Source organism: Marmota monax, unplaced genomic scaffold (assembly GCF_021218885.2).
Source record: "Marmota monax isolate L192 unplaced genomic scaffold, Marmota_monax_Labrador192_F-V1.1 WCK01_AAM20220418_F8-fsc00010, whole genome shotgun sequence".
NCBI classification, from domain to species: Eukaryota; Metazoa; Chordata; class Mammalia; order Rodentia; family Sciuridae; genus Marmota; species Marmota monax.
In genome coordinates, this window is record NW_026692321.1 from 9,805,387 (window position 1) to 9,822,254 (window position 16,868).

Sequence of the window (16,868 nt, forward strand, 5' to 3'; positions counted from 1 at the left end):
GCTTGGGCCTGCTTCTCCTTGCAAGTTTCCTGCTGCCTCCTGATTAGGAATGTTTCCTGGCAATACCATCAGTTGGGTACCTGGATACCAGAGGAGTTTGTCAGGAAATGAACTAACCCCTTTCCTTAGGGGATAGTAGCCCTGGGCAGGTGGCACAAGGGCTCTGCCAGGAGCACTCTGCCCTAAAGTCCCTCAGAAGTGGCTGTAGTTTCCAGAGGGCAGTTCTGGGCTTTGCCTGCTCAGGAGCTAGCTGGCTACATGCTGCTCAGCTTCAGATGAGACTGTGCAGTTCAGAAGGTAGGAGATGGGCTTTGGATTTGGTGACCATTTTCTTACTGATGACTTACATGTACAGAAAGGACAAGCTAGCTTTAAATGGCTACAAATGGCACAAAAGTACTTGCTGTGAATGAATAGGAAAAGATTCAGGTATCTCTGTGTGTGGGTATTCTCCTATGTGTGTATGTATGTACATATGTATGCATGTGTTTAAAGAAAGTTGACCATAACGCGTTCATGATCATTAAGCTCTCCAAAGTCACCATGAACACTGAATTAGCTAATAGCAAACCACGGCTTCTAGGAAAAATGCAGGGCGAGGTTCCCGTGAGCCTCCACTCACAGGATTTTTGTTAGCTAATCAGTATGTAACCTTGTTTTACTCGTGTTTCTGTTAAAGGCACCTTATTTAATGCCTATCTTTGATTCATCAGCATGAAACTCAAACCAACAGCACTGAAGCACATGTGACCGGGAGGTCACAGCCTCAGTGTGTGAAGGAACCAGGCATCAGCCTCATACCTTGGAGGACACTTTAAATGCAAAATCACTACTGAAAAAAAGCACAGGAAGTGAAAACACGTGCCAGATGGATTTCACAGTCCCTCCCCAAGTGTGGGAGCTGGGAGAAGAAGGCAGAGCTTTCCTGCTCAGTCTGGGATGGGAGCCTTGGGAGACTGAATTTTGGCTGCTCTGCGCGTGTTTAAGAATGACCTTGAAATCACGTGAGTACTGATTTGGAGGTTACCAATACATTTTAGTGAACAGGCAAATTCACAGAGTCTTGAATAATGAGGCTCAACTGCATAGAGAAAATTGATCACGCCTTCATGGGACGCTATCTTTCAAGGGACTGGGTAAAAGACACTGATTAAAATCCTTTTGTTGTTTTCGCAACATGCTTCATAGACACGCCACACCAATCCATCGCGACCCTTTGAACAGGGACAGTAGCTGCAGAGCAGTGGCCTGTGCCGGGCTGATACCAGGATGGGCAGGACGATGACTCCCACGAGGAGCTAAAAAGGCCAGGTGGTGAGAGTGGACAAAAACCTTAGAGCCATTTTGGAGAAAGGGCTGTTGGGAGAGCAGCCTGGGGTCAGCTTCTGGGAGGAGGCAAAGGAATTGTTCCTTCAGGAAATGGGAATGTTTGGACTGTAGACAGACACAATAATTTTTGTGCATGGACGTTGTATTGTGTGTGTGAGTGTGTTGGGTGTGTGCTGTATTTTGTGTGGGTGTGTTTATGGGGTAGGAGTGTGTGTAGCAGCTCCGGGTGGAGCAATGGTGGCCAGGGGCCATGTTTTGAGGAACTACATGAGGTAGTGGGTCATGGTCGGAGTCAAAATCCATTAAGCCCTTTACTAGCTGTGCCACCGCAGACAAGTGCCCTCCCTTCTCGGTGCCTCAGATTCTCATTTGTAAAGTGTGGCTAACCATAGCAGTTCTCTTGGAGGACTGTTGTGAAGTGGAATTGAATTAATACTCCCAGAACAGTTAACAACAAAGTCTGGCACAGCCCAATGCTAAGGGGCCAGGGAGACGGAGATGGGTGGCTGAAGGAGAGGAGGGCTTGGGGCCAGGCCAACTGGGATGGGCGCTACCCCCAGCGATGGAGCTGGGGGAGTCCGGAGCAGGAGGAGGTGTGGGGAGTGGGTTGCAGGAAGGGGCTGAGGTGGAGTCCAAGTGCTGCTGTGGTGAGTGGTGAGGGTGGGGGAGGGGCCCAGCCACACAGGTGAGTGCGGGAGGGTGCGGCAAGAAGGTGGCCTTGCTGGCCTATGTTCCCGGAGGCCAGCCTGGCCATGCTCAGCTTTCCAGGGCTGCCCTCTACATGTGGAACTCAGGTTCTGAGAGGTCCACTCGCCACCGGGGCAGTGATAGTCCTCTCCTCCTCACTCAGTGGTGGATTAGAATGTCATGGGGCCCTCTGAGTCACTCTTCCTCACCAGACTATGTGACACACAGGACAAGCCCTTGTCTCCATCTTATCCCCAGCACCCAGCACCCCTATTGCATCGTGATACTTGTTGAATTTGTGGAGAAACTGGGACCCCCAGGCAAAGGACCAGAGTTCAGTGTTTCCAGTTGGTGGGTGGTCCGCTGGCATGTCCCCTGGTTTGCTTCAGCTGGGGGCTCGTAGAGGTGTCAGCCAGTACTCCTTTGTCCTCAGGGCTTCTGCTGGCCTTACTTGTCAGTGCCTCTCTCCTCCACTGCTCCTGGCCTGGTGTCGACTGCTTTCCTTCAACTGGTAGTATCCTGCCCACCTGGTGTAAAGAGGTCGCTGTGGGCTGTCCTAGGTGGCACAGGGAGAGGGGAAGTTGCTTTGGTCAGATTTTTCTATTTGTTAGCTAATTTCTTTCTTCAATGCTAAGGGTGCCTCACACATACCAGATAAGTGCCAGGTAACTGAGCTCCGTCGCCAGTCGTGCTCAGATATTTTTAGAACTGAACCTTGATAGTGAAAGATGACTCTCTTCTTGGAAATGGGCACATAAATGGGAGACCGTGTTCTTTCAGATGGGACCCAGGTGGAGCAGGGCTTCTGGGCAGAGGGCTCCCCTGAGCGACTCCTGCTTGTAAAGCCATCCTGACTCTGGTGTTGTGTCTTGAGAGGGCACGTGATTTGCATCTAGCTAGACCCAAGGTTAGGGAAAGCTGCGCCTGAATCTCCATTACTTTGTCTACAACAAGAATGAAAATCACACCTACTGATCCTTCAGGGCTGTCGTGAGGATTAACAAAAGTGAAACTTCTGAGTCCAAGACCTGATGGCCCCTGCCTGCTCGGAGGGGGCCCTTCTTCTCTTTCCTTCCTTCTCCCCCCCAACACTTTTTTCTTTGAACATCATCTCTCCATCTGTGATGGGTATGGTAAGCTCTCTCTTACAGGAAGTACTGGAAAAAGTTCAACCACGGCAGGAGGCATGGAGATTTCAGATGGAGGGACTAGACAGGCGATGGTAGCTACCGTGGCACTGGTTAGAGAAGTCGGCACTGTGCCTCTGCGTTGTCCTGCTCACACATAGCAGCCGAAGCAAAGGCACCACTGCCTTGTCTGGTGTCTGTTATTTTCAGTTATGGCCCAGAGAGATTGATTGTCTTCTTCAAGACATCATAGCTGGTTCTGGAAGATCTGAACCTGGACCTCCATTCCCATTCTGTCATTCTGTCCTTCTAGACACACACACACACACACACACACACACACTGTTTTCTATGTTTCAAAAAACGACATCTGGCCAGGAATCACATTGCACAATGCAGCCCTTTCTTTATCCCTTCCTGCGTGCGAGCCCTGGTCCTGGCCTCTGAAGTGTTTGCACTGCCACTTTGCCCGAGGGACTTACTCAGAAGAAAGGAAGCAGGATAAGTGGACGGATCATACACTCTGGAGCACACTGCCGGCCCCACTGTGCAGAGCAAAGATGTGCAGGTTTCAAAGTGCCCCCGCCTCCCTGTCCTCCAGGACCCTGCACCTCTACTAATGCCCCAGTGCTCTCAATACACAAGCTGCTCATGACCAAAGGTCAGTTTCCTGCTAAAACAAGCTGACTTCTTTTGCTCTGGAGGACAGCACTGTGGGCTGGCTGGCAGGTCTTCATCTGCCATGGCTGTGGCCAATTCCTTGAATCAGGTAATCTTTTCAGAGAGAGTTGTTATTTAGAATCAAAACCAAAGTAATAAAATAATACTCACAAAATGAAGCAGCAGGGGCTGTTTTAGAATGTTGGGTGAACCTCTCTTATGCTTATTTTCATGCTCTGTTGCATCCCATTTAAAAATTCTCAGTGATTCCATCTCACTGCAGTCACAATGGCAATTATTAAGAATACAAGTAACAGTAAATGCTTACCAGGATGTGGGAGAAAAGGTTCACTCATTCATTTCTGGTGGGACTGCAAATTGGTGCAACCACTATGGAAAGCAGTATGGAGATTCCTCAGAAACTTGGAATGGAACCACCATTTGACCCAGCTCTCCCACTCCACAGTTTATTCTCAAAGGACATACTGTAGTGACATGCCCTCATCAATGTTTACAGCAGCTCAAATCATAATAGCTAAGCTAACAAACTAGGTGCCCTTAAACAGATGAATGGATAAAGAAAATGTGGTGTATATATATACACACACACACAATGGAATATTATTCAGCCATAAAGAAGAGTGAAATTATGGCATTTGCCTGTGATTGGATGGAACTGGAGAACATCATACTAAGTGAAATAAACCAATCTCCCCCAAAACCAAAGGCCGAATGTTCTCTCTGATATGTGGATGCTAACACACAATAAGGGGGACCTCATGGGGGAAGAATAGAAGCACTTTAGATTAGACAAAGGGGAATGAAAAGAAGGGGAAAGACGGAATAGGAAAGAGAGTGGAATGAATCAGACATAACTTTCCTATGTTAATATATGAGCACATGACCAGTGTAATTCCACATCACGGGCAGGAAAGAATGGGAAGTTATACTCCACATGGGCATAATATGTCAAAATACATTCTATTTTGTACAACTAAAATAGTTATGTATAACTAAACATGTTGGTTATACATCTCTAACTGTCAGATAGAACTAAAAAGAACAAATAAAAAAGTTTTAAAAAATCCTCAGTGCAGGTGGGACTTAAGGGAGCCCCAGTCTCAGAGGATGGTTCACCTTCCTGGAGACATGGAAGACGGTGGCCTCTCCTGGATGCTTTCTCCTCTGTGAGAGTACCATAACCCCTTGTGCCTTTGTGTGATCTGCTCTGCTCTAGAGCATTGCAGTTGGAAGATGTGGACATGAAGCCAGGTGAGCATGAGCTGCAAGCTGGGTGGAAAATCCCGAGTCCAAGGGAGCACTGCGTTTCCTGTCAGGAGGGAGAGATGGCCATGAGCTTTTGAGACCTCCTGACCACAAGGTGGCGTTCATTCTACCTCCATGGGTTCCTCTGCAAGCTTCCCACATGCCCCAGGGGGGGACTCTGGGGACTTTATGCATCTCCTGCCTTCCGCTGTGATGTAGCTGCGCACCTTGTAGGTGGGGAGTCCCTGTGGGGTTTCAGGTATTTGCTCAAGGTTATAGAGTGGAAAGTTGATAGCTGATTTCCCTTCCCAAACCCCAACATGTAGCTGTTTGCCCAGGGCCCCGTATTTGGAATGGAGGGGTATCAAGGAAGGAGTCCATTGCTAGAGGGGAGATGAAGGGAGGGAAGTGCTGAATGAGTATCTAACCACACAAGTGTGTTGGGGGACACACAGCAGCGCAGGAGAGGAAGACGGAAACTTATTATAGGGGGTTTGTGAAGGAAGTCACATGGGATGGGACAGGGTACAAAGGGAGGTCCTGGGAGGCTTCTTGAGGAGGTAGCAATTGAACAGGATCTTGAAGAATGCACTTATTCACCCATTCCTTCCTCCCTCCCTTTCTTCATCCATTCATCCATCTACCACCCATTTACCCATTCATCCTTCCTTCCATTCTCTCATTCCTCCATTGATCCATTCATCCATTGATGCCAGGGACTGCTCCAGATACGTTCACAGACATTGCTTGTTTAATCGTCGCAATTCTGTTGGGTAGGTACTAGTGCCTCAAACTTGTAGGTAAGGAGCCTGAGTCCAGGCAGCAAAATTGTTCTCCCTTTACCACTTTCTTTCCAGTCTACCTCATCTTACATCAAGGAAGAGACCTTTCCTTATCTTCAAAAGCCACCTGCTTCTGCTTCAGTAGCCTTGTGCCTCTATTTACTTCTCCACTCTAATCCCTCCATGTCACTGCTGCCCAGTTATCTCAGATACAGACCTGAGCAAGCCACGTTTCTGGCCTGTAAACCCACTGGGCTTCCCTTTGACAGGGGCCAAGTCCTACCCCTCAGATCCAGTGGATTTCTTTAATTGACTTCAATTCATTTTACTTTTTTCTCATTAAGTTTCATTGCATTTAAATTAGGTGACCCCTGGCTCCTGAGCATCTCTGAATTGTTCCCATTTCGGAGTCTTTGATCATCCCACTTCAGTTTTCCCACCTCATCCAAGTTGGCCTCCCTATATAGTATAAATGCATCACATGTAAGGCAGTTCAAGGGTGCCCTAAGTCCTCCTTCCTTCAGGAAGTGGGCAGAAGGCCAGTTTTCAGAGCTCCTGCCCCCTCCTGGGAACCAGGACATCAGAGCAGCCCTGCCCCTGGCACATGGGACAGGGAACTATTTCCTTCATGTGGTGATGGGCAGTCAGGGGCCCTGTTGTCAGATGTAGCTGGCAGGAGGTTGAGATGCCTACGTGACTGGAGACGGTCCCCAGTATCACCTACCCCACTGGATATTTTGACTGTGGGCCCTAAGATGGCATCCGGGGCTTCGTTTGTAATCGGGGAAGTGTGAGATGGCCATGCCCTGCTCCCGTCCTTTCCTCCTGCAGGTGCTCACCTACCTCCCAGCATGAGAACTGTAAGACGCTGACTCTGATTTTATTCCGAGGTCAACTCCATCCCTTAGAAATGTTGACGTAGAGGTGGGATTTGACGTGTAGTGCCGTTTTCTTAACGGGCAGAGAATGCCCCTCTGGAGTGGCAGTACAGACAGAATGCTTATGCCCTTCTGCTCAGTCAGTGTGGAAACCCAGTGGGATGGTATTTGCAGATGGGGAACCTTGGGATGTGATGAGTCAGGAGAACGGAACCATCGAGATGGGATTAGTGCCCTTATAGGAGGGGACCCGAGAGCTTGCCCTCCCTCAGCTCTGGACCATGTGAAGACTGGGTAAGAAGGCAGCCAGGAGGAGGGCTGTCCCCAGACACTGGGTCTGCTGGCTCCTCCACTGTGGACTTGCAGCCTCCACAGCTGTGAGAAGTGAATGTGGTTTAAGCCATCTAATCGCTGGTCATTTGTCACACAGCCCACATGGACTCAGACAAATGGACAGTAAGGAACTCTAGCAGTTTCCCCAGCGGGCTTCCATGTTTTCACACAATGCATTCTGTAAATTAGAGCAGGGGTTTTGTAGACAAGCAACCGGCTTCTACCAGAGGGAGTGCGAGGCCAGGGCGGCAGAGCAAGGGCTCAGTAGCCGTGAAAGGATGAGAGGTAGCAAGAGGGCCAGGAGCGGGACTGAGGGGAAGAGCAGAGACCCGGGGACCAGCCGCAGCTCCTGTGTGGTGTGGAGCGACGGTATCAAGGGCCTATCTTATCTGCAAGGGAGCAGTAAAGTTTAGTCCCTGTCCAAATGTCTTCCCCAAACAGCCTTTCATTCCAGTGGCCACGTGAAGCAGAGCCCTACTATTTTTTGAAGGAAAGACGTGGTCTTCCCGTCCAGAAAGCTCAACAGGGGAGCGGAGACCAAGGCTGGTCTGGGTTCCACCTAGCTCACGGCATGGTCTGTCTTCGCCGGGCTTCTCCTAATGGGCTTGACAGAGAGAGCACCAGCTCGCAGAGTGGCTGAGGGGACCCAGACTGATGTTTGTGGTCAGTGTTTGCAAATATGCAAAGGCCCCCAGGACTCTGCTGAATGATGTTTCCACAGACATCTTGGGGGAGGTAGCGTGTTCTCAGCAGAGTGGTGACCAGGGCCTGTCTCCACAGTGGACCCAAGTTATTTCCCTGCTGTGGGGAGACGGACAGTGAAACAGTACTTGCTGTATTCATCTGGGTCCCTGGCCAGGCCCACCACAGCCAAGATTCAAGAACATGTGAACTTGGGGATGGAAAGCGCCCTGGCTGTGGCCTCCAGCAGCCGGCCCAGGACTGTGGCACGCGGCCCAGCAGGAGCTGGGCTCTGTGGGGAGTGGAGAGGGGGGGACCCCCAGCCCCCTTCTGCGGCCCACTGTGTGATGTCCACAGTCCCCAGGAATGAAAATGAGACCTTTGTCAACCTGTCTTGCCAACTGCATTTGTAGCAATTTGGATGTAAATAGCCCCTTCCCAGTTCTTTCCTTTCTTCCTAATAATGTACCCACACCATTTCCTTCCTTTGTGGGGCTCCTCTTTAGACCACTGGTGGAGGGGCACATAGTAGGCACTCAATAAATATTTGCCTAGTGTGTGACTGGGTGGTAAATCCAGCACTAATCCCCTCTCTTCAGCTCCCCACCCCCAGGAAGAAATAAAAGATGTCCATTGGTGGCTCGGCCACATTCAGGCGAACTTCCATATTGCTGCCAAGTCCTGCCATCTGCCACCTCCGAGGTGCAGGTGCTGGGCAGGCTCGGCGCCCACAAAGCCCGGCCACGGGCACAAAGGCCCGATGTGCACTGATAATTGCTGAGCGCACAGCCCCCGGCCGGCCAGTCTGATGCAAGTTTGCTGGGTCTGCTGAGATTTGCATACAGATGGCCAGTCGCAGTGCTGGGCTGCCGCTGCCACCGCCACTCGGGGTAGATGGGCCTGCAGCCTTTAGAAGTGCACGGGGCTTTGACTGCAGTCCAGCCCGAGAGGCCTCCTTCGCCCTCGCTGAACAGCCAGTACTTGAAGGGTCTTTGAAATTTGAAAAGAGAGAGGGAGACAGAGACAGAGACAGACTGAGAGATGGAGGTAAGGAAGATGGAGAAACGGACACACACAGTAGAGAGACAGAGAGAGACGGGACAAACAGAGATAGAGAGACATGGAGATTGAGAGACACAGAGAGAGAGAGAGAGAGACAGACAGAGAAAGAGAGCTTAGAGGAAGGAGAAAACAGCCAGTTCTTTTCTTTGTGAGGCTGGGGAGTGCTGGTGGGAGTGAGCTGGGAAGGCGGCCAGGGTCTGGAGCTGGTGGGCAGGCTGTGGGAGTGAGGGAGATCTCTGCAGAGACACGGCCTGGCACGTGCTGTTTCAGGGGGTCCTCTTCCCATTCTGAGGGAACAATGGATTTCGGAGTCTAGGATGAGAGTGAGGACAGGCTGGGGAGAGGCACCTCTGTCATCGGGAAATGTCAGAAGTAAGCTGCAGCCCTTTGAAACTAACAGAGAGAAAATCCACGCACGAAAGGAATTTTTAAAAAATCACTAAAAAAAGTCTGAGCTGGAAAAAATGGTCCCTAAACCTCTTCCTGAAACCTTCTGACCTGACAGTGGGGACGCTGGCTTTTACTCCTTGTGTGTCTCTATCTTGCTGGGCCACCTGCTGGGGAGAGTGTCCAGCCTGGGGCCACCAGGGGCTCTGGGTGTCCAGCATTTGGGACACAGGGCAGGTGTTGCCACCTCCCCAATTCGGCTCCACTCTGTTTAACAGCCAGCGGAGGGTTCTGCTCCTGTTTTCTATTACCCCTGGCCCGCAGCCCTGCCATCAGCCCCCCCCCAAAACCCCAACTCCAGTGAATGACCAAGGCTAGAGAAAAGAAAGGCCTTATTGAAGGAGCGTGGCCTCCCTTGTCCAAACTAAATGAAAGAGAAATAAAATAGCAACAGAGTGTAGCAATTTCTCCTGTGTCTAGCCGCACATTTTGAACATGCTCCTCCTCCCTGCGGCACCTCTGTGGGGGATACCTGGGGTCAGCCTTGCTTTTTCCCCTTGCTCATCCCCAGCAGGTGGGTGGGCATCAAGACCTCCCTCCTGCTGTCCTGCTTTTTTAGTGCTTGGTGCTGCTCAATGGCACGTTCTGGAGGCCTCCCCGGCCTTGCCTGGATGCCTGCAGGACTCATTCCTGCTCCCTTAGCTACCCACCCTCTATTCCACCTTCTACACTGCAGCCGCCATGCTGTTTCCAAAAGCCAACTCCAATGGTAACTGTCTCTGCCTTACCACCGTCCAATTCCCGGTGAGTATTGCTGGAGAGAAAAGACCAAGTTCTTCAGGTGGGCATGGAAACCTTGGTGGTGCTGGTCTCTCCTCCAGGCCCCCTCACCCCTTCCTGCACCTTGCACCCGGAGGGTGAACTGCTTCTGGGTTCCTTTCTAGTCGGGGCGGTCTCACCTCTGTTTCCTTATGTGGCTCCACTCCATGACACGCCCCTCTCCGGTCCTGATGAGTGAGACGAGGCTTCTTGCTTCCTCCCGCCCACCCTGTTTTCCTTCTTCCATCCAGCCAGCCAATTCCGTTTGGGTGCCAACCTTCCCCAGGGAGTGTAAGACAGGAGCAGGCGGCTCTCCTGACCTGGTGGATCTCCTCCCAGGCTGGGGCAGCAGTTCCTGCCGTCTGCATCCAGATATGACGCTTTTGTTTTTTGGTTTTTCTTCATCAGAGAATGCCCTGGAGACCAGCGGGCCTGAACTAAAGGAGCTTCCTCAATGATTTTATCCTGCTTTTCACATCTGAAACTCGGTGGGGGGACTCTGGGGAAGGTCATTCCCAGAGGATCCATTATGGACAGTCAATCACAACGGAGAACAGGGAAGTCACTGACAAGTTGACCCGGACACGACTTGGCTTCCAGGGGCTCTTTCTCTTCCCACCACGTGAAGTGTCAGGGCCAACCTCACTTTAGGTGCCGGGACGCATTTTTTGAACAACTATTTGACTTGCGTGAATGAGGCAGTCAGGAGTTTGATGGTTTCTCCTATTATCCTTTCTATTTCTTCTTCTATTAACATTTCTAGCTCTGAAATGTTAATGTCGTCACGCTCAGAAACATACCCCTGTTATGTGACTTTCTCCAAGCACCTTCGATCCTGCTTTTTCACTCAGGTCTTGCACGTGAGTTCTGCTTTCTGGGCAAAAGCAATCCAACTGGGTATCTCCAGAAATGGAAAGATGGACTGTAGTCACGAATGTGTCACTCACAGGTTGCCGAGCATGCATGAGGCCCTGTGTTCCATCCCAAGCAAAGGGTCACAGGGAGTGGCGTCTCCAAGTCCACGGGCTGTTTTGTGACGGAGTTCGGGCAGCTGGGTGAGAACGCCTCTCTGGATTTCTGCTTCACCCTCGAATGATGCAGCCATAGGCAGGCCCGTCTCCAGGGCCCCGTTGTGGGTGATTTCAGGGTGCTACGTTAGACAACTTGATCTCTAAAAACTGACTTTGCATCATTATTGGAGAGACTACGTGGGGAGACAATGTCGGGGAACTACGGAAGCCCTGTTGCCAGGGCTGACCCGCTTTGGAGCCAGGTACTTGAGCTTGCTGAGCCTCATTTTCCTTAGCTTAAAGATAATAACACCTACTCTCAAGGCTTTTTGCAAGGATTATGTGAAATAATGTATACTCAGTGGAGCATCTGGCAAATAATAGGTGCTAAAACGGAGTAGTTATTATTTATATTTATTATCGCTAAGAATGAAATAAAAAAGGTGAAATAAACCTATGTGCAGGTTGGGTCTTCTACCCACAAGAAACCGTGAAACAGAAACAAATAATTATCATGCCTTCGCGGCCCCGATGCTAATTGTACAGTACTTCTATTTGCAACATTTCCTCCATGGCAATTTCACAAGCATAATGTTGTGCTACCTTTATTTAGAGTATAAAATGCTGTGTTCCTATTTTCTTGTCACTTCAGGGGGCAGTAAGCTCCTGAAATATACCATAAAGGCTCATTCAGATCCATTCAGCTTATTTCTATTCAGTGGATGTTTCTAGAACACAACAGACTTTTCTAGAAGAGTGAAGCACTACGGAGTGGGAAGCACAAAGACCACTAGGGTAGTAAGGGTTGAGAAGACATAAATGCTGCAGCGACGTGGACTTGGGTCTGGGAGCTCTGACTCTGAGTCCTGCTTTGCAACTTACTGTGTGACGGTTCCTGAACTTCTCTGAGCCCTCACTCTGTCAACTGTAGTAGAAGACAGACTAGCAAGGCTGATGTGAAGGGGGGGCAGAGGCAGGAGGAGGTACCTCGCAGGCTGTCCGTCAGGGTGGACAAGTGTGCTGAGTGCCTAAAAGACAAGGAGGTCTGAGTGTGTGCGGCAGTGATGACACCCCCATCATTGGGCATGGCGAGAGGCTCTCCCACTGCAAAAGTCTTGGCTGTGCTTTGCTGTGCCCCCCGCCCCCCACTTTAGTTCCTTAGAAACTTAATCCCCTAAGCCGTATGTTAATGATAGAGATGGGACCATTGGGAGATAATTAGAATTAGCTGAGATCGTGAGGGTGTGGCCCTGTGTTGGCATTAGCAGCTCTGTAAGAGGAGGAAGGGAGGAAGCTCTCCGCCCAGCTAGCCCTCTTGCCTGTCTCACCATGCACTCCACTAGGTCAGGATGAAGCACAAGGCCTTCACCAGATGCTGGGCAGATGTCAGTGCTGGATGTGTGGACTTCCCAGCCCCCCCAGAACAGTGAGCCAAACAAACTTATTCTTTATAAATTACCTGGTGTCAGGTATTTTGTTACAGCCACAGAAAATGGACTGAGATGCTCTCCATTACCTCTTGCCTCTGCTCCAGACTGGATTCTTCCTGAGCTGTGGGCTGCAAGCTATTGTTGTTGACAGGCCAGGGAGAAGCAAGCCAGCTTTTCAGTGTCACACAAACCGAGCTGCCGGGAAATGGAGTCCTCCCAAGCCTCAGTTTCCTCCTTTGATAAACGGGGAATTTTGTCTCCTTGAACTGCTTCCCAGGGTGAATGGGAGAGGAATTAGTAGACAAACAGGAAAGGGCTCTATAAACAGTAAGTTGCTATATCAGTGTAAGAGTTTATTATCAGCTTTCCAAAAAGGAGGCACAGAGAAAATCCCATCAACTAATGAGCTTCCTGAGTTCTTGCTATTCCAGCAAGGGGATTTTGTTATAATGAGCAGGTGGGGAGCAATTGCCATTCCAGTCTTCAACTTTCCTACTCAAAGTGTGGTCCGCGGACCGGCAGCTTCAGCCTCCCTGTGATTCCTGTCCCACACTTAATCAATACGAATCACTTTTAATAAAATATTCCCCAAAGTCGTGTGTACATTAAAGCTTGAGAAGCTCTTCTTTATAGGTCCTGGCGTTAAAAGAGAAGAATAAGAGCTCAGAAGGAAATTAGCCATTGACAGACAAGCTGAGGCGAAGGCCAGGAGAAGGGCTGAGTTGTCCTGGACATCCACCTTTGGTGCTCTGGGGTTGTCTGGGACAACATCAGGACTAATTTTCAACAATTAAAGAGAAAGGGAAAGGAGAGAATATTGTCACTAAGGCTGCCTCAAAGTAAGAGGGTCCACACACTGTCGCCGGCTCTCTTGGGGGTGGCTTCCCCAGGGCCTTCCTCAGCCAGGGTAGTTCAGCCGTGGTGGTCACATAATTCCTGGGACAAGCCCCTCAGGTGCTTTGCAAGAGCATCCAAGCGGAACGGCTGTCTCATCCGAGGCTGGTTCTTTCCAAGATGCTCCGTATCTCAGTCAGCATCAGCAGCTCCTCCTGAGGAGCTAGCATTTAGGAACTCTTTGTTATCAATTAGTTAATCATTAGGTCAACCTGCACTTACTGATGGCTGGCTAACTAAGCCGAGAGGCACGCTGACACTTTTACTGTGAGAAGATAAATCAGAGGTGGATCCGATGCCTGCCCGGACATTTTCAGGCTTCCTGGCCTTTCATCCAGCAGTCCTTCTGCTTAGAAACCCTTCTCCTCCATTCTCCTCTCAATTTAATGTTTAATGAGGGACCTGGCTTGGCTGTCGCCTCTGTAGTGAGACCCTGATCTTGGGGCCAAGCCTCAGGCTCATCCGTTTTGGGTAAGAGTAGCTGGAAGCTAGATTGATCCCCTTAGAATGCTCTGAGATTCACTCCCCTGCCAGGGAGTCCCTGTGTCATGGGGATGGTGTGACAGGGGCACTTTCTAGGTGTTTTACAGCTGTTGACTCCTGTCGTCTCATGAGGACCTTCCTAGTTAGGGATTACTACTCCCATTTCACACACACACACAACTGAGCTTCAGTGTTGCTGGGACTTATACCCCACATTCTCCTGCTCCTGGGCTCTGTTCCTTCTGGCCATGCAGATTCTCAGACGGGGAAGGTGGGTGAGGATTGCAGGAGCGAGAGAGACTGAAGGCTCCCACACACTCCTGGAGGTCCAGATTGAGAGAGGGTGTGTCTGGTGATTTCCACTATGGGCCATTCAGGCTGTTGTCCATCCTGATGGCCTGTATGTGGATGTGGAAATCAGGACTCACAGCTCCAAACATCTGGATGGGCTGAGATGGGAGGTCTCTTCCAGCTGTGACGCTCCCTAACACCACAGGACAAGGAGAAAATATCTCTCACTTTTCCTTCTTCATTAGTTTTTTTTTTTTCCTCCTCTGTCTTTCTTTCGGGGGCGTGCTTAGCCATTATAACTGGTTAGAAGCCAGAGATAGTTAGGCTTCTCTGGTTGGAACAGAAATTGCCCTGTTAGCTGTGGACTGCATCCAAGCTCCTGAACAGCCCCACGAAAAGATCTCCATATAAATGGTTCCTTCAGGACCCCCCTTTGAATGCCTTCTTGGTCTTGGGGGTCTGAAACGGAGCCAATTTGAGGGAGTTCCAAGCTCTTCCCCCCGGGGCCTCTTTCCCCAAAGCTTTCCAAAGCAGTCGCGAGGTCCAGGCCTCCTCTCTAACTAGAGACTCTGGCCTCTATGAAAAATCTGGGTAACTTGCTTTCTAGGCTCCTGACACCTCTCTCCCTCATGCTTTGAAAGTGCACAGACCTGGCTGGTGTTTCCTCTAGTAGGAAGACACCGCCCAGGGCCATCATCTGCACACAGTAGGTCTGTGAGTGTAATTTTGAAATATATAGAAACTGTACTGGTGCGCAGGAATGTGTTTGTTTCAGGGTCACACTGATTGCCACGGTTATGTCCATACGGTCACTAATGATGCCTTTGAAAAAATAAAATAGACCAGTTCCATATATGCTCTTGAACATATGAGGGAGAATTTTCAGAAACTCGCTGACATTCCACATTTTCATAGCATAACTGTGAGACCTGGGCTTGTTCCTTAGTAATAGCAAAAGCCAAGTCACTTCGGCAAAGGCCGAGGGACAGGCTGGTCTCAGCATAACAGAACACTAGGGATGGGGGTGGTCTCTGCAGATGTCAGGATCCAATCCACGCCATCTTCCCTGCAGGATGACTTGGTCTCTTTGAACCCGTGTCCTCAGCACGATTTGCTGTGAGGTCTTTGCTCACACGAGAAGAAATGTTTAGCAAAACTTAAGCTTCTTCATATTTTATTTGTGTCTAATTTTTAGAAGGTAGTAAATGAGGCTTTAAAAATATATGAATTATATTAAATATATAATGACATAATGATAAATATATATACATTATATATGTATATAACAAATTCTAAGTGAACTTACCCTGAACGGACCGTATTTTACTGTGTTCTAAATGCTGTGTGTAGGAGGAGGCAGCTGAGCTCCAGAGAGACTTAGCAACCATCCAAGTCCTCACAGCCTGGTATCTGGCCTGAAAGACCAAATTCCAAACTCCATGTTCTCGTCTTCTTCTCACTGTCCAGGGAGCAGGTCTCGCTTCCCGCCTCCCACTGTGGCCGTGGTGCTGGACCTTGGACAATCCTCCTTTTCTTAGGTCTTGGTTTCCCCGTCTGTAAAGTGGGCTTCATGGACCTGAAGGTGGCCTGCCCTGTTCCAGGCCTGTGAGCATTCAGGTTCAAGTTCACCTGCAGACAGCTTCCGAGAGAACATGCTCAGTTCAAAAGCCCAAGTGCCCCCTTAGATGGAGTTGCTGTCTTCTTCTCTGGAGTGAGCAAAACGTTTCCTCTGAGCTTGGTGCTGACAGGAATCCAGCTATCCTGCGGCCTTCTTGAGGGTCGGGAAAACCTCTCACAAATGTCTCTCTCTTCCGAAGACCTTGGAATGAGGGTTCAGGAGATGCTTGTTGGATCAGAAACCTGTCAGGCCATTGGCCAGCATCTTGATAAAATGGTGATTAAAAACAAAAGAACCACCGTGGGGACCCATGGTCAAATGACCAAGGAGCCATGGTCGTAGGAGAGTGAGGCTGGCAGAGGCTGAGATGGTCCGTGTGCTCTGACGAGCCCATGCCCGGGGACGGGGGTGGGGGGGAATGGCTAACAGGAGTAGGGGGCAGCTCGTACCTGTTGAACTTCCACGTGTCTGTTGGTTTCCGAAGCCTTTCAAAAAATCTATTTTTTTTTCACGTAGTGGACACAAACTCCTGAGAAATGCAGTGTTACTGTCCCCATTTTACAGATGATGAGGACGAGGCTCCAGGAGACAACAGGGCTCACACAGCTGTGGATGCAGAGCTGGGACTCACTTCTGAGCGCTTCCTCCTCGGCAGGTGTCCCTAGTGATTAACTCAGTTTGTCCCCACCACAGCCTTCCCAGGGGGTTATTTCTATCCCTATTTTACACTCAAGGAAGCCTGAGACTCGGAGAGGAGTCAGTGGAGTGTGAAAATCAAGCTGAGATTTACAGGAAGCCCGCGGTGGAAGCAGGGTGATGCGGGGGTGTGGGCCTGGCCGCTGAGGTCATTCTCCTGGGTTCCCATCGCTGCCTCTCCACCGGGGGCTGTGTGAACTCGGGCAAGTGCTTAAGCACTCTGTGCTCAGTTTCTTCATCTGTAAACTGGGCCAGGCAGTGACAGGTGCCTTGGGAGAAACTCAGCAGAGCAAGGGGCTGGATAGCAAAAGCCCCCCGGCACGTGGAAGAGAGCCTCCCCCCATGAGGTGTGGTGTATTTAAGGGACAGACGAGTCCCAGGGCTGGGGCACGGAGACAGGAGAGCAGAACCAGGACTCTAAAGGGAGCCCGTGCA

General features: G+C 50.2%; 1 long non-coding RNA gene across 1 annotated transcript in view; it reads left to right on the plus strand.

Annotated features, from left to right (window-relative positions):
• Positions 1–714: 714 nt before the first annotated feature.
• The window catches only part of LOC124090817 (uncharacterized), a 33,711-nt gene continuing 17,557 nt past the window's right edge, over positions 715–16,868 (plus strand). The window contains exon 1 of the long non-coding RNA XR_006851235.1: positions 715–1,004. This is a non-coding gene — a long non-coding RNA (uncharacterized LOC124090817). The remainder of the gene's footprint in view (positions 1,005–16,868) is intronic.